This window comes from Quercus suber, unplaced genomic scaffold (assembly GCF_002906115.3).
Source record: "Quercus suber isolate HL8 unplaced genomic scaffold, Cork oak 2.0 scaffold_753, whole genome shotgun sequence".
Lineage (NCBI taxonomy): Eukaryota > Viridiplantae > Streptophyta > Magnoliopsida > Fagales > Fagaceae > Quercus > Quercus suber.
Genome location: NW_027070189.1, coordinates 114,369 through 131,036, shown reverse-complemented (window position 1 = coordinate 131,036; position 16,668 = coordinate 114,369). Strand labels below are relative to the sequence as shown.

Here is a 16,668-nt window from a genome sequence, read left to right as displayed (position 1 = left end):
TATTTTTTATTTTTTTATTTTTTTAACTTGTATTGCATATCTCAAATACACTTGTAGCACTATAGTAGTAGTCAACTGCTTTGAGTAGGGATGGCCATACGTAATGGGTAACGGATACCTGACCCGATTTGAGTATTTTCCAATATATCATGGGTAAAGAGAATTAGGTTGGGTTTGGGTAAATATCCAAATTGTTTTGTTTGGGTTTGGGTATTACTTGTATCCAATCCATTTATAAAATATAAAAATAAAAAAGAAAAGAAAAACAATTTTCGACTATTTGTAATTTTTACACAAACTCTATTGGGCTCTTCACAGTAGAGTTTAAAACCTAATTGGGTCATATTTTAATTCTCAAAATTAAAATATGACCCAATTAGTTTAAAACCTAATTGTAATTTAGATACATGCTCGACAGTCATATTTTAATTCTCAAAATTACTTGAATTTTCATAGAATGCGCATCATTTCTTGAAAATTCACTTAGTTTTCCTTTTTACTGATCGTGTCAAAATTCATTTAAATCATGTCCAATCTCTTGTTGTGTTAATCTTTAATTAATTGTTACATATATACACATATAAATTTGTTGTTGTTGTTCTTGTCATGTTGGGGCCAAGATTATGCTGTGTGGCAGCCTATGATAAAGCCAAGTACCCAAAGTTCTAGAATGTCCAAGAGAAATTTTCATGTGATAACATGTAACCACACGTCACAAGCAGTCTAACACTCTTAAAAAATATGCCCACTATTTTCTCTCCCTAACCCACAAGTTTCACACATATTCTCATCAATAACTTGACGATGCCGCATATTTTCCTTAGTGGGGATGATATTTCGACATACACACCATGCAAAGGATTTAGTCTTGTTTGGCAGATTCATACCCCAAATTCGTCTTTAGAAGCTTTTGAGTTTTTCACCATTCGATGGTCCTTCCTTGCATGCCTCCTTGGACTTAGCCACTGCAATCTTGTACGTGCTTTTGACGGTGTAGCTACCATCTGGAGTGAGAACCCACACTAACCTGTCCCTTGGCAAGTGAGATCTCAAAGGGATGCTCAAAATAGCTTTAAAATTGGTAGGGAAGAAAGTCTGGCGCACCATATTGCAAACCATCATGTCTCCATGCTGCATATAAGCGGGTTTTATTTGCTGGATTTATAGGTAGAACCCATCTTTATATGAGAGGAAAGCATATTATATTGATTAAGATCCTTGGTAGAGTTTGCATAAGAGTATCCAAATGTATGGACATTCACTTTGAGATTGATGAATTAGACATGTAATTAAATAGATAATAAAATAGTGAAAGTTAAACCTTTGTTTAAATCTCATTTTAAAAAAGTGATGATGATATGACAAAATCTAATTCATTTGGTTCAAAATGAATTAAAAGGATTTTTGCAATTTTATAATGCAATTACCTTATGAATTTTAGAGGATCCTAATCTATAGTATATTAGGTGTATTGAATAATTTTGCAAGGAAGAGAGATAAAGAGACGTGTTGGAGTTGGATTCTTCTAGTGACAGTGAAGACTTAGACTTTGGAATTCGAAAGGGAGAAAATGTCAAATCTACCCCTTCTTTTACTGATTGGAGCAGTCCTGTTCTCAACGAAGGTTCAAGTAAAACTTATTCAAAATCTGTGGTATGTATTTTAGCCCCAAAGGTTTTATTCTCATCTTATTTCCACTGCAGCTGTGAAGCCTGCTAATTGTTGTGCATATGCTGCACTTGCCTCTTAATTTCCTGGTAGTTATCTTCAGTAGTTATAGTTTTAGCAATTTTCTATTACTGCAAATTATTGAAGGAAACAAGCTGATGTATTCCGGTTATGAACTTACCTAAGCATATGATTGTAAATGATTGCATGTTGCAGTTAGCATAAATACCTTTCTTTTCAGACACTGAAGTAGTTTGTCTGTTGAAGGATTGTAGGAGCAGCATCACTCAAGGTTCAATCCCATCAGTTTCTCATAAAAAACATTGCTCCCGAACATGAAAATTGGAACATGAGACTCAGTTATGAAGTATTACAGTCTTTGGATGATTTTGAATGGGCAAATGTTGTAATATTTGGCAACAGGACATTCCACCCATTGCAGCATCAGGCTTGTAAAGCAGCTGTAGCAAAGAGAGATTGCTTTATTCTTATGCCTACTGGATGTGGTAAAAGTCTATGTTACCAGGTCATGTCCTTTTCCTCAAATTTTGGAATGTCTGTCCTGTATGTTCTCATGGATTAACAGTAAATCAACAACGTGGCTAAAATTTATCAAGATATAGCCTCTACAGCTAATCTTGATGACATTTTCCATTTTACTTTTCTAACATTGCAATTGTTAATCAGATATATAATAGCCTAGTCTTTTACTAATGCCATAAAATTAGAGGTCTTCTGCCAAAACTTCCTCCTGTCCTTAAATTTTAGGGGCTGTTGGGGAACCTAAAATTTGGTGTATTATTTCTTGTTGGCCTACAATAGAAACTAATTCTACTGCTATGAACCTTGGCCTTTTTTCTTTTGCTAGAGTTTATTTAACTCTAATCTAAAGCTCTGACAGTTGGTTAAGCTGTTTCTATTCAAATTTATTTTCCAGATCTTAGTGGCCCTTTAAACTATGAATCTAGTTTGGAGATGAAATCATTCTAGTAGATTTAGAATTAGATAATTTTCTTTTTGCCTAATTTATTTCCATTCATTTTATTTGTGATGTTGGCCCAAGTAAAATTGGCAGACAATGAAATGATTTCCAATATAGTCTGTAGTTGTTACTTATGTTAATGAAACCCAGTTCACCATCAAATTTCTTTCACCAAAAGGTTCATTAAAATGTGAAATGTACAGAAATCCCCTGATCCTGTTGGGGATTTTAGCTGTCGGGTAAATGCCCCTGGCTGACCAGGCAATTGGTTTTGGCAGGTGGTCAATTGCCCATAGGTTTTACTCACTAGAGGCAAGTCCAAAGGGCTCTTCTTTAGAAAGATTCCCTATGTTATCAAAAAAATATATATACACTTTTAAAACCTGATGTCCATGATGTATCACATTCATAGGGAATAGCAACCAGGGCTCCTGCTGTTAAGGCTATATAAAAATAATCTTCTAAAATTTTGCTAAGTTGAGTTGTTTCTGATCTGGACTTATAGTGGCCCTAAAAACCCTAACAAGTAGTCTATTTGACATTTTATCAGATATCTATTCTCCTGAATTAACAGCAGTAGTGAGGGCCCATGATGGTCGTGGTCCACAGACAGCCCTTACAGATTGTATTTTGAAAGGTCTCAGCCTTTCTTCTCCGGATGAACTGATAGGGTATCTCTCTTGAAACTTGTCATGATGGTTGTCATATGCACTCACGATTGCTAGTTAAATATCTGAGTTGTTACTTTTGAGAAATGTGGAGAGGAATATATGTATACATATTACTCAGAACCATATTAACTAAAAACATGATAATGCCATGTTTCTCTCTCTCTTTGCCTAGGATGAGCGGAGGCCTGGCTACCTCGAATTAGCCAGAAATACTGTTTTAGTTTGCATTTCTTAGGATCAGTATGGGGGGATTTCGAAGTTTCTTTATTGAATCTAAGTTGTTTCAGTTGGTGATTGAGGAAGGAGGGAGTTTTTTCTCCCTTAAGATTTTTGAACGGGGAAAATATTATATGCAATCGGTGTTTATGGGCAAGAGTGCAGCTCTTTGGATTATGCGGACTTTGGAACTGTGGTTGGGGCTAGTCCTAAGCAATTTTTCACATTAAGGGAAGGTGATATTGCTCACACTTTGCAATGGGGGTGCAACTCCTTTGGGCAATATTTAGCAGTAACAGAGCTTAAGGTAGGTGGGCGGCGGTGTACTATCATTATTCCGGCCGGAAAATTACAACGAGGTTGGAGAACTTTTGGGATTGAATTAAGAAGGATCTTGGAACCTTCTCAATATGCGTTGGGTGGATTGAGGTTTGTACCATACAGGTCTAAGCAGATCCCAAAATCTCATCCTGTCAGGTCCTATGTGGAAGCTGTCAAAGCTCCAATGCAGGCAAGGTTGATGCATGTTCAGCAGCCCCTCATCAACGAAAGGTTAATGCTGGTAGGGTGAAGAATATTGTAGAGTCTCCGAGTGACAATTCTGGCACACAGGTAGTAGTTTCTGAAACTCAAGCCAGAATTTTTCCTTAGTCATCCATGGGTGGTGGTGAGGGTGGAGAAGGTGGTATTGATGGGAAGAATAAATTCGAGGAGAAAATCTCGGAAGGAAATAATGTCAATATTCCTTTGAAGCCCAATTCGAATTCAAAAATGGTTGAGTTTGGAAAGCTGCGTGATAGTAGGAAGGCACGTTGGCTAGGGAGAGGTTTGACTGTGTGTGTGAATGAATATGGAAAGAGGTGGGTATCTTGGGATGTTGTTAAGGGTGGGAAACAAGCTGGCAAATGGGTCATAACAAATAAGTTCCATAAGGGTTTGGGCCCTTCTAAGCAGAATGCCCAAGTCTTGTTGGAAAATAAAGAACCCATTTTGGGCCTGGGTTTGTCAAGCCCACGAAATTTTAAGGCCGGCGAGAGTTCCTTAAGTGGACAAAAGGCTCTGGAGTCTTCTTATCTGACTGGGTTCACTGTGTCGAGCTCAAGTAAGAGTGTACTCACTGCCATGAAGGAGTTTGAGTGTTCAGGGGTCTCACCCATCGCATCGAAGCAACATGCGATGTGCCGATGGGATCTTCTTCCTCAACGGCGAGGTTGTGGTTGGCAAGGGTGGTCAGCACAACCCGATAAGCATAGCTCAGTCTCCTTTTGCGCCAACAAGACCAGCGGTGGTGGCCTAAGCTTCCGAAGAGCTGATACCGCATCAATGCTTCGGTAGGGTCCAGGTTGGTGCGGAGGTGTCACCAGCCACGATATTGGAACAGGTATTGACCCTTACTGACCCCAGAGTGCCGAAGCTGGGGTCTTTGTCTGCTCCAGTGGCATCGGTGGAGGGCAATGTTGATTTTGTGGGTTCAGAAGGACTGGGTACATTTGATTTTGAGGGAGCTCAATTACCTGGCCCAACTATAAGGGACTTGGTCAGAGATTTGGATAAGTCGTGGGGTAATTCCAAAGACTGGATATTACAATTGCGTGATGGCAGGCAATTAGTGCTACCATTGTCACTGTATCGGTCTCCAGATTGTATGTCAGTCTGTTCAAGTTTGGAGGGAGATTGTGTACCGGGTAATGCTTCTGTACTAATGAAGAGCAGAGGGTTAGTTGGGCAGATGAGGGTGAGGGACTAGTAGAGTCCTTGTCTGTGGTCCCCGGGTCAGAGAGTGAGATGTGGGAACTTGATGAAAGATTGAGGTTTTGTGAGGGAGGTGATGAGCCATTAGTTGTGGTACCTTTGGCCACTGAAGGCTCGGTGGAGTCAGAGTCTAGTCATGTGAAGGAGATTGGGTGTAAGGAGAGTGTGGATAATTGTCAACTATCACAATGGGTAACCAATAGGATAAAGGCTTTCAAGAAATCTGTGGGCACTTTGCTGGAGGGTTTTGAGGAGCAGATTACAGGATTGTTATTAGCTATAGAGGCCAGAAAGAAAGATAAAAGAAACTTGTGGTGGGTGATCAGATGAAGGTGGTCAAGTCAGGCTAGAAAGGTAAGGGGAGTTGAAGAATTTGTTGTCATCTTTGAATGTTGAGTATGATCCAACTAAAGCAAGGAGTGCAAGTTCTGAATGGGTTGTTGTGCCTTATCAATGAATGTGAAGATTATTTCTTGGAACGTTAGAGGGTTGAATGAGCAGGACAAAAGGCTCAGGGTTAGAAATTTGATTAGGAAATGGGGGTCAAATGTGGTTTGTCTTCAAGAAACCAAATTGGGGATGATTAACAAAGCGATGATTCGTAGCTTGTGGGGTGGCCAACATGTTGACTGGTCATATTTAGGTTCTTGTGGAGTTTCTAGTGGGGTGTTAGTGATGTGGGACACTCGGGTAGTGAATAAAATGGAGGAAGCAGTGGGAGATTTTCGATTTCTTGTAAGTTTAAAAGTGTGTCAGATCAGTTTGTTTGGGCGTTTACTGGTGTTTATGGTCTTAATTTACACCTGAGACAGGAGTTTTTATGGGAGGAACTTTGTGGCTTGAATAGTTGGTGGAGTGTCCCATGGTGTGTGGGTGGTGACTTCAATGTGGTTAGGTTCCCTTCCGAATGATTGGGGTCTACTTCCTTCACTACTGCTATGAGGGAGTTTTCCAATTTCATTTCAGACCAAGGTCTTATTGATCTGCCATTGCAAGGGGGTACTTTTACTTGGTCAAATTCTAGAGAAGCTGTTTCGAAGGCTAGGCTGGACAGATTCTTGTTTGCTGCAAATTGGGAGGATCAGTTTCCAACTGTTTCTCAAAGATGGATGTCTAGGTTGTGTTCGGATCATTTTCCAATTGTCCTTGAGGGCGGATCTTTTCAGAGAGGGTGTATGCCGTTCAGATTTGAGAATATGTGGCTTAAGGATGAAGGTTTTGTGGATAGGGTTCGGTCTTGGTGGGACTCCTATCAGGTTCATGGTGCACCGAGTTTTATTCTGGCCAATAAATTAAAGCTATTAAAAAATGATTTCAAAAGATGGAATGTGGAGGTGTTTGGTCAAGTTGAAGTTTGGATTAAAAAATTGTGGAAAGACTTAAGTGTTCTAGAGAATATGGAGGAGAGTAGGGGATTATTAGCGGAGGAAAGGGTAGATATGGGAAGAATTTGTGAGGAAATAGAAAAATCCATTATGTTGGAAGAAATATGTTAGAGGCAAAAATCTAGAGTTCTTTGTGTTAAGGAAGGAGATAGGAACACTAAATTTTTCCACCGTATAGCTAACTCTCACAGGAGGGTTAATTCTATTGATAGGCTTATGGTGGGTGGGGTGTTGTCTTCGGACCCGGCGGCCATAGCAGATTGTATTTCTCAGTTTTATAGGCAGCTTTATTCTAATAATGTGGCTCATAGACCTATCTTAGATGATGTGGATTTTTCTAGTCTATCGGTGGAAGATGCAAGTTGGCTAGATAGGCCTTTTGAGGAAGAAGAGGTGTTTGGGGTGATTAATGATTTAAATGGTGATAAGGCACCTGGTCCGGATGACTTTTCTATGGCATTCTTTCAATCTTGTTGGGGTGTTTTGAAAACAGAAATTATGGCCGTTTTTCATAATTTCCATACTCAGGCGGTGTTTGAGAAGAGTCTTAATGCTACGTTCTGCCCTTATTCCCAAGAAATTGGATGCTGTGGAGGTCAAGGACTTTCGACCTATTAGCCAAGTTGGTGGGATTTACAAGATTATTTCTAAGGTATTGGCTAATCGGCTTCGTAGGGTGGCACATGGGCTTATTTCGGATTCACAAAACGCTTTTGTGAAGAGTAGACAGATTTTGGATTCCGTCTTGATTGCTTCTGAATGTATTGATAGTAGATTGAAGTCAGGAATTCCAGGTGTGTTGTGTAAATTGGACATGGAGAAGGCGTATGATCATGTGAGTTGGGATTTTTTATAGTATATGCTTCAGTGTTGTGGTTTCTCAAAGAAATGGAGAAAATGGGTAAGGTATTGCATTTCAATGGTAAAGTTTTCTATTTTGATCAATGGTAGCCCATCTGATTTCTTTGGAAGTTCTAGGGGGCTTCGACAAGGGGATCCTTTATCTCCTTTGTTGTTTGATATTGTGATGGAGGCATTAAGTCGTATGTTAGATGTGGCTGCCTCCGCCGGGCAATTCTCAGGCTTTTCTGTGGGTAGTACGGCTGGTACATCAGTGATGGTATCTCACCTTTTATTTGCAGATGACACTTTGATTTTTTGTAATGCTGAACCTTCTCAAATTGCTAATTTGAGGGCAATTCTTGCTAGATTTGAGGAGGTGTGAGGGCTTCATATTAATTTGGGGAAATCTGAGTTGGTACCTGTTGGTGGGGTATACAATTTGGAGGCTTTGGTGGATCTGCTAGGGTGTGGGCAGTCTTCTTTGCCCTTGAAATATTTGGGCCTTCCATTAGGTGAGGATTTATCTGTTTAGAATCCTATCCTGGAGAGAATGGAGAGAAGATTAGCAGGTTGGAAGAGAATGTATCTATCTAAAGGGGGTAAGGTGACACTTATTAAAAGCTCACTCTTATCTTTACCTACATACTTTCTTTCTCTTCTTCCTTTACCAGGTAAGGTGGCAAAGCGTATGGAGAAATTACAGAGAGATTTTCTGTGGAATGGGATTGGTGGTGAACCTAAAATACATTTAGTTAATTGGGCCAAGGTTTGTAGGCCTTTGTAGGATGGGGGGTTGGGTATAAGAAGGCTGGGAAACTTTAATTCTGCTTTGCTAGGAAAATGGTTATGGAGGTATGGTTTGGAGACTGATGCTTTATGGAGGAGGGTTATAGAGGCAAAATATGAGAACATTTGGGGTGGTTGGTGTACGAAAAAGGTGACAAGTCCTTATGGGGTCAGCTTGTGGAGATACATTAGAAGTGGCTGGTTGAACTTCTCTAAATTCCTTGTTTATGATGTAGGGGATGGGACTGGAGTGAAATTTTGGAAGCATGTGTGGTGTGGGGATTGTACTCTCCAAGAGATCTTTCTGGAGCTTTTTTGCCTTAGTAGGTCTAAGGATTCCTCGGTGGCTGAAGTTATGGGTTGGTCTGCGGGGAGATTTCACTGGAATGTGCAATTTCGTCGCCCACCACAAGATTGGGAAGAAGAAGCCTTTGACCGGTTTATGGGGTTGGTCTATTTTTCGACAGTGCGGGGATTTGGCCCAGATAAGGTTTGTTGGAAGCTTGCAAGGAATGGAGATTTTGAGATTAGAGGTTATTATAGCTCCTTCTACCCTCCTACTCTTGTTTCCTTTCCATGGAAAATGATATGGCAATCGAAAGTTCCTCCAAGGGTGGCTTTCTTTTCTTGGTCTTCTTCCTTAGGTAAGATCTTAACAATAGACAACCTTCGTAAAAGACGAGTGATAGTGCTTGAATGGTGCTATATGTGTAAGAGTTGTGGGGAGTCGGTGGATCACCTACTTCTTCATTGCTCCATAGCTTGGGAGTTGTGGTCTTTGGTCTTCTGCTTGTTTGGTATTCAATGGGTTATGCCTAATACTGTTCTTGAGTTGTTTGAGGCTTGGCAAGGAAAGTTTGCACAACATCGTCACATTGATGTTTGGAAATTAGTGCCTCATTGCTTGATGTGGTGCATTTGGCGTGAAAGGAATGCTAGAAGCTTTGAGGGTTGTGAACGTTCTTTGCTGGAGCTTAAGTCTTTTTTCTTACACACTCTCTTTGATTGGAGTGTGGTCTTTTCTCACTTTTCTTGCTCTTCTTTTTCTATTTTTCTTGATCGTTGTTCTTTTGTTTCCTGATTTGTGCCCCCATAGTACATTTCCAATGTACTCGGTTTGGCAATCTTTTTATTATTAATAATATTCTTACGTTATTTATCAAAAAAAAAAAAATCTATTCTCCTGAACATTGAGCAATAATATGAATATCTGACCTTTGTTCGAGTAGTTGAATGTGTAAGCTATCAACTTAATTTTTACATTCTCATGACTGCATGTTTTGTACAGCTTCCAGCAACTCTGCAACCAGGTGTTACGGTTGTTGTTTCTCCCTTACTTTCCCTCATTCAGGATCAAATAATTACTCTGAACCTCAAGTATAGAATACCATCAACTTTTTTAAATTCTCAACAAACTGCTTCCCAAGCAGCAGCTGTCCTCCAATAGCTAAGGCAAGGTTCATTTCTTCTTTGTACTCATGTCTATTATAAGAAGTATAATCATGCCAATGAGCTCTAGCTCAACTGGCACCTCCCCCCTTGTAAGTGCTACATGGAGGGTGAATCCTGGATACAATAACCACTCAAAAAATTGTTCAAGAGTATTTTTTCTACGTGCAATAAGCAGCAATAGATTACCTTTTGATTTTTTCAGCTGTCCCTCGCTCTCTACATTAGACTTCCAATTGATTTCTCAACCATGTTTTTTTTCCCTTGTTTTTAGGAAAGATAAACCATCATGCGAGCTCTTATATGTAACTCTTGAGAGGATTGCTGGGAACATATCATTTCTTGAGATTCTCAAATGCCTGCATCGGAAGGTGAAAATTTTCAGGTTTCCAACTAATGTTACAAACCAATGTTTACTAGTGTAGGATTTTGAAAATTTCTGTTGCATATAGTTGATGCTCCAACATTAATCACAGGGACAACTAGCAGGTTTTGTTGTTGATGAAGCACACTGTGTAAGGTATGCACTTTTCTTGATTGTGTTATGTATTGGTTCTTATTGTATTGGTTCTTATTGTATTGGTTCATATTGATAGCTATAATTGATACTCAAATATATGACTTAAAGTATGGGCATAAATACTGCCCAATATTTAATTTGTTGTGGGACGTCAATTCAGTCAAGCAGTTTACACAATTACCAATTTTTTTTAAAGGAAAAATTCATTATATCAGCTAGCTTTCTTCAGTATGATGATAATGGAAAAATATATATTTCATTTGGTTGAAAGGAATCTTTGTACCAATGGTTTTTCTTTCAGGATGAATCGACATCTTCAAGTTCATCACTAGGAAATATGTCCTCAACTAAGTCATGCATTTCTAATCTTTTAACCTGTAGAAGGGCATGGGCAATTTCCCTCACGCTGAGAAGTACCAATAAGTGAAGAGATCTTGCAATTATGCTTTCCGAGCGATGGTGATGGAATGGATGGAAAACTTCTTTATCAGTTCGTCATCTTAAACGTTGATCTTTTATTGATTAAACTATTCTATTATATCTTGTGCCGGTTCCTGCTTGACACTGTTGATGGTCTTTAGATTCATTAAATACAGGTAGATGTTCCATATGAGAAATTAAATTTCTTTTAAAAATTTAGTTGACTGTTGCCTGAGGTGTTACGTCTTCTACCATTTAGCTTCCAGATTCTGTCAAATATGCAGAGTTCTGTCCAATTGAAATTGGAATTGATAGATACATGAAATTTTCTGTTAGTTTCATCCTTACGGGGGCTTCACTTTTTTATTTTTTGTTTGTTGTAGGAATATGTGGCTGGCAACAACAAACAGCCACCAGCCTAGTTATGCTGACAACCAAGTTTAAATTTAGAATAGGGTTTTAGCAGTGGCTTCTTAAAATTTGATCATTATTGTTTATGATGCCCCACATGATGGAAGCCTTTTGCATTGGATACAACATTTATTGTTCATGATGCATATTTCAATATCATATTCATGCATTCTTCGTTTTGTGGCTACAACTTTCACATCTATTCTTTTGTTGAAACCTTTATATTTGGAATGCAGGCATTGTGTCGTTTGCAAATAACCTTATTGTTTTCTTTTTTGAACTTCAATTCAAATGGATGATGATAAATTGTTAGATTGACTAGTATATCATACTTCATACTTTTTTAGACGCAAATGCACATATAGAATTGCTTGTTTAGCAGGTATTAGCTTTAATGTACAATTTTTTTAACACCTCACTTTTTCTTACATTTTCAAAGTACAAGTATACTTTAGCACACATAACAGAAGCCTTTTGCATTGGATACAACATTTATTGTTCATGATGCATATTTCAATATCATATTCATGCATTCTTCATTTTGTGGCTACAACTTTCACAGAAAATTATCTATTCTATTTTAGAAACCTATATGTTTGGAATGCAGGCATCATGTGGTTTGAAAATAATCTTATTGTTTTCTTTTCTGAACTTCATTTCAAATGGGTGATGATAAAATTGTTAAGTTGACTAGGATATCTTACTTCATACTTTTTTAGGCACAAATACATATGTAGAATTGCTTGATTAGCCGTCATTTTCTATGACTTTGTAGATCATCTCTTCACAAGAGAGGCTTAAATAGAATCTGGTCTAATATTGGAGGATACAAAGGTCCATTGCTAATGTTGGTGTCTGCAAGTAAAGAAGATGCTCATGGGGGTAGCACCAATGTTAAAAAATGGATCATTGGTGCACTTACAGAGAATGGTTTTGAAAATAAGGATCTGTTCTATGGAAGCTCAGGAAGTCTATATGCTATAAGTCCTGTCTTCCATGTGTTTCCGTCTGCTGGTATATAACATAGGTCCATTTCCTTTCTAGTATTTTGCCAGAAAAATTGAGCAAGTCAAGTGACATATGTAATTATTGACAGGGAAAGAAAAGAATTTTGTGTATAGCCACTTGCATCCTACTGGTAAAGTATATGAACGACAGCATAAGCCTGTCGGAATTGCATTTAGAGGAACTATGGGAAATGAGAGAGTCTTTGTCGATGAAGATTTTGCTAGAGTTACTATTCACCATCATGTCACTGACAAAACTTACCAACCTGGTTCCCTCTTCCCAGATCAAGTACAATTGTAAGGTTTGAAAGTTTTGAGACCAATATTTCAATGGATTCAAATGCTGGTTTTTAAGTTATTACAGAAAAAACTCTGGATCTAAAATTGTTAAGATTTGTCTGTTATTTCTCACATTTTAATATATTAAAATAATATAATATATATATATATATATTTTTATAATTATATATATATATATATATGAAGAATTGTTTTAGTTTTTCATATGTCATTTATGTTATTTACCCTATGTCTGACTTAAATACTGTTTTCCCTTCCATTTCAACTTGTATTGATGTTTCAAGAAAATAGACTACTTAACGTAATTAGTTTTGATCTCTGATCTGATATTTTCTTTCTTGACTTATAAGATAAAACTAAAAAGTATCCATCATACATATTATAAAGGTTACATTGGAATTCACTAAGAAATGTGGTCTCCAATACTATGCAATCTATGCATTGGCAAGACCATCTTATACCCCAGTCAAAGCTTCGCTATGTATTTACAAATGTGAATTAATGTATTTTAGGGGTTCTTACCTGTTGAAGCTTTGATTTCGGAAATTGAAGTTTAGGGATTAGGTGGGAAAGCAGCTAAGGAAGTGCAGAGTTCATACAAGAAGAGAGAGGAGCTTTTCACAGAGCAAAGACGAAAGGTAACCTGCCTAGATTAGATTAAGGCATCTTGTATGCTTTTGAATTTTGCATTTGAAAGTTACGTATTGATGACATAAATCTTATGTTTATTCGCCCCTCTTGCAGGTTGACTTGAAAACATTTGGAAGTTGGGATGAATCACCCAAAAAGATGATGATGGACATGATCTCTGATCCCAACGCAGTTCGGCGAGAAGATCATTAAGACTGTATAGATTTAAGATAGTACAAATGCCATATTATACTTTTGCTGCTCAGGTGTATTAGTATTTAGAAAGTGTAAGTTATGCAAATGACTCTTTGAGAGTCTTGTTAGGCTGGGAAGTTGCTGTAAAGAAAACTAGAGAAGCGTAAAAGTGACCAAATGATGTGCATGAAATATATACAATAAAGTACTCACATATCTACATATTTGGCTTTACTTTTATGTTATTTTGTGATTGATTATATAATATCTTTGTGTTGCAGGTAACAAGGGCTTTACATGCAAAGTGGGGCTAGGCCAATTGAATCAAGCCAATTTACATCCAGCCAGGCATGAATATTAAATTTAAGTCCAATTGGAGTAAGGAATCAAAGGAAATTTGCACCAAATCCAAGTCCAATTCGGATTAGGATTCCAGCCTGCACATCAGTTGGTATTTTCAGCATAACTTTCGGCTCAGATGTCCAATCGAGATGATTCAAGTTGGGCTGGAAAGTTAACTTAAAGGGCTACAACTTTGTAGTTTACCAGGCAAATGTGAATTAATGTATTTTAGGGGTTCTTACCTGTTGAAGCTTTGATTTCGGAAATTGAAGTTTGGGGATTAGGTGGGAAAGCAGCTAAGGAAGTGCAGAGTTCATACAAGAAGAGAGAGGAGTTTTTCACAGAGCAAAGACGAAAGGTAACCTGCCTAGATTATATTAAGGCATCTTGTATGCTTTTGAATTTTGCATTTGAAAGTTACGTATTGATGACATAAATCTTATGTTTATTCGCCCCTCTTGCAGGTTGACTTGAAAACATTTGGAAGTTGGGATGAATCACCCGAAAAGATGATGATGGACATGATCTCTGATCCCAACGCAGTTCAACGAGAAGATCATTAAAACTGTATAGATTTAAGATAGTACAAATGCCATATTATACTTTTGCTGCTCAGGTGTATTAGTATTTAGAAAGTGTAAGTTATGCAAATGACTCTTTGAGAGTCTTGTTAGGTTGGGAAGTTGCTGTAAAGAAAACTAGAGAAGCGTAAAAGTGACCAAACATTTGAAGCTTTTCTACATATAGCAATCTTCTCGATACATATCTACTGTTGCAACTGTGTTGTATTGTGCTTATATCAATCAGCCTTGTACAGCTAAATAGAAATTTAGGAAACAAATAGCTATTATTTATCATGTTGGAAGACCAAGGTAGCTTCGTGCTACAAAGTAGAAACGGCTAACAATAACAACCAAGAAACCACGTAGTACTCTTTGTAAACGAAGGTAGATAATATTGGCAAATTCACACGGTTTTTGAACTCATGAATTCACCTTTAGCCTTTTATTACGACAGAAAAAAATGCCATTAAGATGGGCTCATTTGCATAGGCTGGTTCATGTCACATAATCTAAATAGGACTCGAATTGGCCCTGTTAAATGTAGGTCTCAATCCAGGGTTAAAGATCTGCTTAAAGCAAAGTGATATTTGGACTCTTATTCAGTATGGCCATCAACTTGTATCAATTCTAAAGCAAGTTTCTTGTATATGAGGGGCAAAAAGAAACATATTTTTGGCATGAGGGACACTGAGAAATTATTCACCCTTCTAGGACAATCATCAAATTAGCAATACTTAGTAGTTCTCTCACTCAATATTATTGTGTCAGGAGTGACAATTTATTCAGTCTACAAAGAGGACCGCATCAGCAATACCAAGTTGTCTTTTCATTCAATAAAATTGTGACCATGTGTGACAATTTATTGAGTCAAATCCTAGTCACAATCCCAATTATAAAGATTTTTTTTTTAATTTCTTTTGAAAATGTATGATTGGGTTAATGATTAGGATCTAACTCAACAAACTGTCACACATAACACAATATTATTGAGTGGGAGGATTACTAAACATTATTTGATATGGGCAAATAATTTCTCAAAACGCACCAGCTACAAAACTTATTAGTAAGAATTAATTTAGAACTTGAAAACCAACAACAATATAACATGTTCAAAGACACTATCACTGCCATCAGGAACAACCACTAAACAATAAAAACTTTTCTATACAGTAATAAATGTACTTTTCTATATAGTGCTTGTGTACTAGAATTTTATCCCTTTTTGTAAAGAAATATTTTATTTTTATTATGCGAAAGTAGAAGAGATTAGGGAGTTAAAATAAAAACTACCTCTCAACTCAATTGGAAAGAGATGCAAATTCCTTGCTTGGTTGATACTTGGAGGATGGCTATACCAAAGTAGCGTATATAGAAGAGATTATACATTTTCACAAAGATGTTAGAGCTCACATTTTCTTTCTTTCTTTCTTTTTGCTAAAACCAACAATTTTTTTTTTTTAAATGGAAAATTGAGTGATTCACATTACAATAACAAGGCTTTAAATAGTTTTTTTTTTTTTTTTTTTACAACTAAAAAAGCTATTTTATTGCAAAAACCGTTGATTGGGCCTGGAAAACCACACAATCTCACTCACCTTCCACGCTCATCACCTTGGGAGAGCTAGCTTAATATTGCAAGCCATCCCAAAGGCAAAATATTGGTCCATCACTACCTTGTGTCAAAATATAAATTCAAATTGGTGCATGCGAAATGCAAGCTAGCTTTTCTTTGTTATCTAGTATAGGCATTTTTCAAGTAAGAACATTAATGTGCCCATGCCGAGCTCTTGTTATGCACATAACTCTTTCTTTTATGACCATAATAAAAGGATGAATCAAAGGAGCAAAAGACTTCCAAACATCCACAACACATACGAGGATTTAATTAAATCACAACCCGATGCATCTATGGTGAAGCAGAACAAACATGCTAGCAGCACAAACCAAAAGAATAGTTCAACATCATGACTGACATGGCATTTTCTTTCCAAAAATGAAATGTTCTGTGAAGCAAAATCTGACTACCCATCATCAATAATGATTCCAATAACATTTATTGCTACTTCCCTTCTACTTTCCTCGACTGCAAAAAAGAGCACATTTGTTGCATTAGAAGATATAATTAATTATTAAAGTTCTTGCAAGTCGTGAGTAGAAACAACATCCAGTCTCATGAATTACCAAATGTGACTTCTAACTTACCCACAAACATAGCATGCACACAACAAAAAGAGAAAACAAAGGTCTACCCTATGCTATATACATATGCTACAGATGCAATTCGCCACAGTACCACTAATCAGAATTCACATAGCCACACAACAAAGCAAAATATAGACCAAGTTATCTCCAACATAGAAATATGCACTTTCTGCTTATCCAGAGGATTATGGTTTCGCCATTCAAGAAGCATCCAGCATAGCACTTAGCCTTCAGTTAACAGTGATTCTAATTTCTAACATCCACAAAATATAGCAGCTTGTAAAAGATTACATAATTTCTATAATCATCAGAAGATATTGTAAAGG

At 37.4% G+C, this 16,668-nt stretch overlaps 1 long non-coding RNA gene and 1 pseudogene across 1 annotated transcript; both read left to right on the top strand.

Moving 5' to 3' along the window:
- The first annotated feature begins 1,565 nt into the window (after positions 1–1,565).
- LOC112003612 (uncharacterized) lies at positions 1,566–13,363 on the top strand (annotated as a pseudogene).
- A 428-nt stretch (positions 13,364–13,791) lies between these two features.
- On the top strand, positions 13,792–14,340 carry LOC111986459 (uncharacterized). The gene is made up of 2 exons (XR_010626353.1): positions 13,792–13,935; positions 14,042–14,340. It is a non-coding gene; the product is annotated as an uncharacterized LOC111986459 (long non-coding RNA).
- The last annotated feature ends 2,328 nt before the right edge of the window (positions 14,341–16,668 follow it).